This window comes from Somniosus microcephalus, chromosome 28, assembly GCF_052327205.1.
Source record: "Somniosus microcephalus isolate GS21.2 chromosome 28, FLI_Smic_1.0, whole genome shotgun sequence".
Lineage (NCBI taxonomy): Eukaryota > Metazoa > Chordata > Chondrichthyes > Squaliformes > Somniosidae > Somniosus > Somniosus microcephalus.
In genome coordinates this window covers 21,839,184-21,846,708 of record NC_141014.1, presented here as the reverse complement: position 1 = coordinate 21,846,708, position 7,525 = coordinate 21,839,184, and the positions used below count along the sequence as shown (strand labels likewise).

At 44.0% G+C, this 7,525-nt stretch overlaps 1 pseudogene; it reads left to right on the top strand.

Moving 5' to 3' along the window:
- The first annotated feature begins 1,801 nt into the window (after positions 1–1,801).
- On the top strand, positions 1,802–7,293 carry LOC147099433 (uncharacterized; annotated as a pseudogene).
- The last annotated feature ends 232 nt before the right edge of the window (positions 7,294–7,525 follow it).

Here is a 7,525-nt window from a genome sequence, read left to right as displayed (position 1 = left end):
TCTCTATCTACCCTATCAGTTCCCATTAATATTTTGAAAATTTTGATCAAATCACCCCATAACTGCCTAAATTCCAGTGAATACAACCGTAGTTTGTGTAATCTCTCCTCGTAACATAACCCTTGAATTCCGGGTATCATTCTGCTACCCTATCTGTCCAGTCGTAGCCAGAGAATCTCCTGCAATGGCTTCTCTTCCCACTCCCGCACTATTACCTCTGGTGTCACCTAAGGATCAGTCCTTGGCCCCCTCCTATTTTTCATCTACATGCTGCCCCTCAGCACCATCATCTGAACCACAACATCAGATTCCATATGTACCTTGATGACACCCATATCTACCTCACCGCTACCTCTCTCGACCCCTCCACAGACTCTGATTTGTCACACAATTTGTCCAACATCCAGTATATTAATGAGCAGAAATTTCCTCCAATCAAATATTGGGAAAACCAAAGCTATTGTCTTCAGCCCCCACCACAAACTCCTTTCCCTAGCCATTGACTCCATCCCCCTCCCTGGCCACGGTCTCAGGCTGAACCAGGCTGTTCACAACCTTGCCATCCAATTTGACCCTGAATTAAACTTCCGACCCCATATCCTCTCCATCGCCAAGACAGCCTACTTCCACCTCCATAATATCACCTGTCTCCGCCCCAGCCTCAGCCCATTGGCTGTTGAAAGCATCATCCATGCCTCTATTACCTCCAGAATTGACTATTGCGATGCTCTCCTGGCCAGCCTTCCACCTTCCACACTCCATAAACTTCAGCTCATCCAAAACTCTGCTGCCCGTATCCTAACTCGCACCAAGTCCCGTTCATCCATCACCCCTGTGCTCGCTGACTTCCATTGGAATTTAAATTCTCATCCTTATGTTCAAATCCCTCCATAGCCTCGCTCCTCCCTATCTCTATAACTTCCTCCGGCCCTACGAGATCTCTGCGTTACTCCAATAAAGGCTTCTTGCGCATCTCCGATTTCCATCATCCCATTGTTGCCGGCTGTGCCTCCAGCTGCCGAGACCTGAGGTTCTGGACTTCCTTCCCTAAACCTCATCACTTTTCTGCCTCGCTCTCTTCCTTTAAGACGCTCCTTCAAACCTACCACTTTGACCAAGACCTGTCCTAATATTTCTTTATGCCCCTCAGTGTCAAATTCTCTTTGATAATTGCTCCTGTGAAGCGCCTTGGGATGTTTTACTACATTAAAGGCGCTATATAAATGCAAGTTGCTGTTGTTTTTCTGGGTCCACTGACTTATTTATTTTAACTTTTACCAAGAGAGTAAAATGGGCAATATCGGATTGGCCAAAATGGAGAGGAAAATTGGGAGAGGTGTGTAACAGGCGGCTTATCCAATATCGCCCATTTTACACGGTCACCCAAAGTTAAACCCACCCCCCACCCCAACAATGTTTCCCAAATGGGACTTTCAAAATATTTTGGTAGGCTAAGAAAGCATTGGTTCTGTACTGAATTAGTTGATCTCAGCCTCTGTGGTCTCAGCACCCTGGGCTACAGAGTGGTGGGGGTGGGGGCGGGGGGCGGAATTGGAGGTTCCCACTCCCAATCATTAATTAGCAACCCCTGGTGGAAGTGAACAGATGCCAGGTGAAGACAGGATTGGGCTAAGCTGTGATGCTCCCACGGTAAAACAGGCCGCTAATACTTGCTGTCTAGGTTCACAGATAAAGAACGACCGCTTGAGTGATGTGCTGGCTGCTGCCTGCTATGTTTGAATAGCCTGTGAGCACTTGTCAAGAAGTTAACAAAGTGTTGGTGCTTATGTTTCAGGCATCCATCAGGAACCATTCAACCCAAAAGACTTTAACATTTTGATATCAAGGCTTTGATCCACTGTGGGATTTACTGTATCCTGAGTTCTATTTGATACAGGAATAAACCTGATTTAAAGAAAATCATGGGCAACAATGCTTCAGTGGTTGAAACAGAAGAAGCTGCACAAAAGCTATATCAGAAGATGAAGAAAAAGGAAGCATATGCAGATGTCACAACAAGCTTGAAGTGCACAAAGGCACTTCTTGAAAAAACAACAGGAGCATGTTTGGAATCTGGTGCTACGTTCTTGTTTAAAATAATTAAGTCATTAAGCCCTGTTGCTGCAATATTTTCTGGGTCTGGATTGGGACTATTGGCTTTAGCTTGTTGTCTTGCTGTAGACAAATTTTCAGAGGCCTCTGAAAACATCAGCAGCATAACCATTGAGAAGGCAATCCACAAAGTACTCAATGAGGAAAAAGCGCTAGAAATCTATAACATAATTGTTGCCTACAATGATCGCTTCTTAATATTTGCAAACAGCAAAGAGAAGCTTTGTGAAGAAGTTAACATATATGAGAGGGATCTGTTCAATCAGCTCACGAGGATCAGCAACCCTATGCTTCAAAATCCGGTAAATGCAACTGTCTTGAACTTCTACATCTGGCTGAAAGGTGTTCGATTTCACCTGGAAATGCTTTCTCAGATGATTACCTTGGGTGTTAGAAACTGGAATGAGATGTTCACGACAGCTGAAATACACAGCAACACCATGGGTAAACTGAGGGCTGCAGTAAGGAAACAGAAGACTTCGGTCATTGTGTTGACTTATTTTCCTCTATGCATCAGGCTGACAGACAAGGAAGCAGGCCAAAGTGTTTATATATTTCACACTTACTGCAATTTAAAAAATGTCAAGAATAAATACCTGGAGCTCCTGTTTGATGAGCAAATTAAAAGTGTAGAGGAAGAGTTTATTAATCTTATTGATGATTTTAAACTGAAATATCAGGCTAGACCCAGCTCGCTGACCAACATTGGCTCCAGGTTAAGCAATGCCTTAAATTTAAAATTCTCATCCTTGTTTTCAAATCCCTCCAAGGCCACACCCCGCCCTATCTCTGTAATCTCCTTCAGCCCTACAACACTCCGAGATATCTGTGCTTCTCCAAATCTGGCCTCTTGAGCATCCCTGATTTTAGTTGCTCCACCATTGGCGGCCGTGCCTTCAGCTGCCGAGGCCCTAAGCTCTGGAAATCCCTCCCTAAACCTCTCTTTCCGAGTGCCAACAGTGTCAGCCATGGCTCAGTTGGTAGCACACTCACCTCTGAGTCAGAAAGTTGTGGGTTCAAGTCCCACTCCAGGAACTTGAACACATAAAGCTAGGCTGACACTCCAGTGCATTGCTGAGGGAGTGCTGCACTGTCAGAGGTGCTGTCTTTCAGATGAGATGTTAAACCAAAGCCCTATCTGCTCTCTCAGGTGGATGTAAAATGTCCCATGGCACCATTTCGAAGAAGAGCAGGGGAGTTACCCCCGGTGTCCTGGCCAATATTTATCCTTCAACCAACATAACAAAAACAGATTATCTCGTCAGTAGCACATTGCTGTTTGTGCACAAATTGGCTGCTGCATTTCCCACATTACAACAGTGACTCCACTTCAAAAGTACTTCATTGGTTGTAAAACTCTTTACAATCTATATTAACGATTTGGAGGAGGGGACTGAGTGTAACATATCAAAGTTTGCAGATGATACTAAGATGGGAGGGAAAATAGTGAGTGAGGAGGACATAAAAAACCTGCAAGGGGACATAGACAGGCTAAGTAAATGGGCAGAAATTTGGCAGATGGAATACAATACTGGAAAGTGTGAGGTTATGCACTTTGGCAGGAAAAATCGTAGAGCAAGTTATTATCTTAATGGCAAGAAACTGGAAAGTACTGAAGTACAAAGGGATCTGGGGGTCCTGGTGCACGAAACTCAAAAGGTTAGTATGCAGGTGCAGCAAGTGATTAAGAAGGCCAATGGAATGTTGGCTTTCATTGCTAGGGGGATAGAATATAAAAATAGGGAGGTATTGCTTCAGTTGTACAAGGTATTGGTGAGACCGCACCTGGAATACTGCACACAGTTTTGGTGTCCATACTTAAGAAAGGACATACTTGCTCTCGAGTCAGTACAAAGAAGGTTCACTCGGTTAATCCGGGGATGAGGGGATGGACATGTGAGGAGAGGTTGAGTAGATTGGGACTCTACTCATTGGAGTTCAGAAGAATGAGAGGCGATCTTATTGAAACATATAAGATTGTGAAGGGGTTGGATCGGGTGGATGCGGGGAGGATGTTCCCAATGATGGGTGAAACTAGAACTAGGGGGCATAGTCTTAGAATAAGGGGCTGCTCTTTCAAAACTGAGATGAGGAGGAACTACTTCACTCAGAGGGTGGTAGGTCCATGGAATATGCTGCCCCAAAAAGCTGTGGAAGCTACATCATTACACAAATTTAAAACAGAAATAGACAGTTTCCTAGAAGTAAAGGGAATTAAGGGTTACGGGGAGTGGGCAGGAATTTGGACATGAGTCTAGGTTCGGATCGGACATGGCCCTGTGGGTAGCGGAGCGGGCCCAGGGGCTGTGTAGCCTGATCCTGCTCCTATTTCGTGTGTCTAATTCTGTTAGATTCAGGAGATGGTTCTGTGATAGTGGATTGGCGGTTAGGATCAGATCAGCCATGATCTTATTGAATGGCGGAGCAGGCTCGAGGGATCGATTGGCCTACTCCTGCTCCTATTTCTTATGTTCTTATGAGATGTCTGGTGGTCGTGAAAGACGCTATAGAAATGCAAGTCTTTCTTTTTCCTCCTTTAAGACACTGCTTAAAATCTACCTCCTTGACCAAGCTTTTGGTCATCTGCCCTAATATCCCCTTATGTGGCTCGGTGTCAAATTTTGTTGATAAAGCTCCTGTGAAGCACCTTGGGATGTTTAACTGTGAAGGAATAAGCCGTATAACCGATTCAGAAAAATACACCATTCTATGAAAGAATTCTGGGCTTATTAAAACATGACAAACTGGGTTTGGAAATCGAGAAACCGAACGATGAAATAGCTGTGATAGCATTCTGGCTATAGAGATAAGATAGTTGTTGACACTGAATCAATAACCTTATTGAAACAAAAGGTTAAAGGTTCCGGCAGGCTGAACCTTTCGGAATGAAACAATGGTTCACCTTGGATAAGGTGTTCTAATTTACACTGCGTAAAGAAGCACATAAAAGTAAGAAACATCTGCCTTCGTAAAAATGACATCAAGTAAAACACACTTGCCATAACACGTTTTTTATGGTAAACTTAGAATACCTAGAGAGGAGACATGATTCTGTAATGCTACCAGCTGATCTGGCAGTAAGAATTGCAGAGGTCAGTAGAAAAATGACTAGAGATAATTAGCTTGCATCAGCAGAAAACTTTAAAGGAAATACCACTGGAAAAGGGGTATAAATATTGAACTCTCAAATGGGATAACAGACTCGCTTTAAAGGGGCAAAGAGATTCTCAGCTTCAGAGGTGGCTCTGTAAGTCTCCGACTCTTTGTACCTCGGGGATCAAAGGTATTTGATTTTGGTGGATATCCTGAATAGAACTTTAAGAACTGTAAAACTGTAGCGAAGTTAAGATTTGGGCATAAGGTTCTCTGATAATAAGATTGTAAGCTTTCTCTTTTTGGAACTGTTAATGTTGTGATTGACTCACCAACTGTAAATTACATGTCGGTTCTTTAATAAATCTGTATATTTTTAGATATAATAGCAAAATACTGCGGATGCTGGAAATCTGAAATAGCAACAGAAAATGCTGGAAACACTCAGCAGGCCAGGCAGCATCCATGGAGAGAGAAACAGAGTTAACGTTTCAGGCCTGGGACCCTTCATCAGAACTGGACTCAACATTGAGTTCAACAATTTCAGATAATTATCCCTGCCCCCATTTTTCATGCAGTATGATTTTTGCTATTCCCATTTGCAACATTTTATCTTTCCTGCCTCTTTCAGAAGTACAGGATGTTCTTTCAATTCCTTCCTCCCCTCCTAACCGTCCCCCCCCCCACCCTGTCTCTGCACCTGCTTAATATCTGTTACATCTCCAGCTTTTTCCAGTTCTGACGAAGGGTCCCAGACCTGAAACATTAACTCTGTTTCTCTCTCCACGGATGCTGCCTGGCCTGCTGAGTGTTTCCAGCATTTTCTGTTGTTATTATATATTTTTAGAATTGTCTCACATAAGACTTCTATATCAAACTCACGAACTCAACCTCTGTACACTCTTTGGTGAGGAGTTGCAGAATTCTGGGGGAGTTTTCCGGACCCTCATAAATATCCAGAACGTTACAGTCTAGCTAAACGTATTAAAAGTGCTATCTGGAGGATGGTAACATTTTCAGGTTGTTCCTTTCCTTTAGGAAGAGATAGTCCAGACCTTTAGACCCAATTAAGCACCTTTAGGATTCGGCTACTTCAAACTTTAGTTGAAAGTGAACGTCTGAGGAATACGCCTGATCCGGGGTAGCCCTAAAGGGGCTAGGACTAGTAATTATCCCTTCATAACTATGTTAAAGATGCTATATAAATACAAGTTGTTGTGGAGATAAGGGAAATTTGGGTGGTGAGCTCTCGCCACTGCAGCTGGATTCCCCATTGCCCTTCACCTGCCACGTGCTAATGAAGGTGGGTTGAAGCCTGGTACCCCCAGAAGATTTCCACCCCATGATATGCTGTTTTATAACATTAACCCATGTAAGGCATAACTTCGGGGCCACTGATTTACGGTGACTAAATGAGTCAAATTCTATTTTAATTTCATGGTATTCTGAGTTTTTCCTGAGACTTTGGGGAATCACATTCCACAGTAACGTCCAATATTGTTACATAATATATATATATACCGTTACATTGTAGAATCACACAGCACAAAAGGAGGCCATTCAGCCCATTGTGCCTGTGCCGGCTCTTTGAAAGAACTAGCCACTGCCCTGCTCTTTCCCCATAGCCCTGCATTTTTTTTCTTTTTCAAGTATATATCTGTAGTGTATGTACCCGTCTACCTTTAAGGGAACTATTGAATGTAACCGTTCACCTTTAAGGAGGACTACTTTCGGGTGGCACTATTTGTTTGGCTTCTGTATACTGTAATACCGATAGTGACCACACCAGTATATAAGTGTTGTGGCATGATTGCTGGGGCAGAATCACCTGAACCTCTGAATAGTAAAGGCCTGTTTTGTTTGTTAATCTTGGAGTCTGTGTATTATTTACAATACAAACCACAGACTTTACAATGGCGACGAGGCCGATCGTACCCTGCGGCAACAGTAGTTCCTAAGCAACTAAGCAACTCCAAAGAGGAAGATTTTGGCATTGAAAACTTCCATCTGCAACAGGCACTGACGGTCCCTTCTGCCACAGTGAGGAGCGAGCCGATCGACAAGAGAGGCAAGGCTGCCACGGACTGTGAGTAAGGGAACAGTAAAAGAAAATAAGGAAGGAGTAAAACCAGAGGATAAGGGCGGTACACTCGACCACGGTCGAGGGGGAAAGGAGCCAGACAAAGTCGGGTCCAGAGGCGCTGAGACCGGGAGCAGGCCGGGTGAGACAGAGCCGAGAAATCGGGAATTGGCCGAGAGCCAGTTCAGAGGCTGTAACTGTCCGCCGTCATCGGGGGTACCCGGAGCCGGTTGCCTGCCG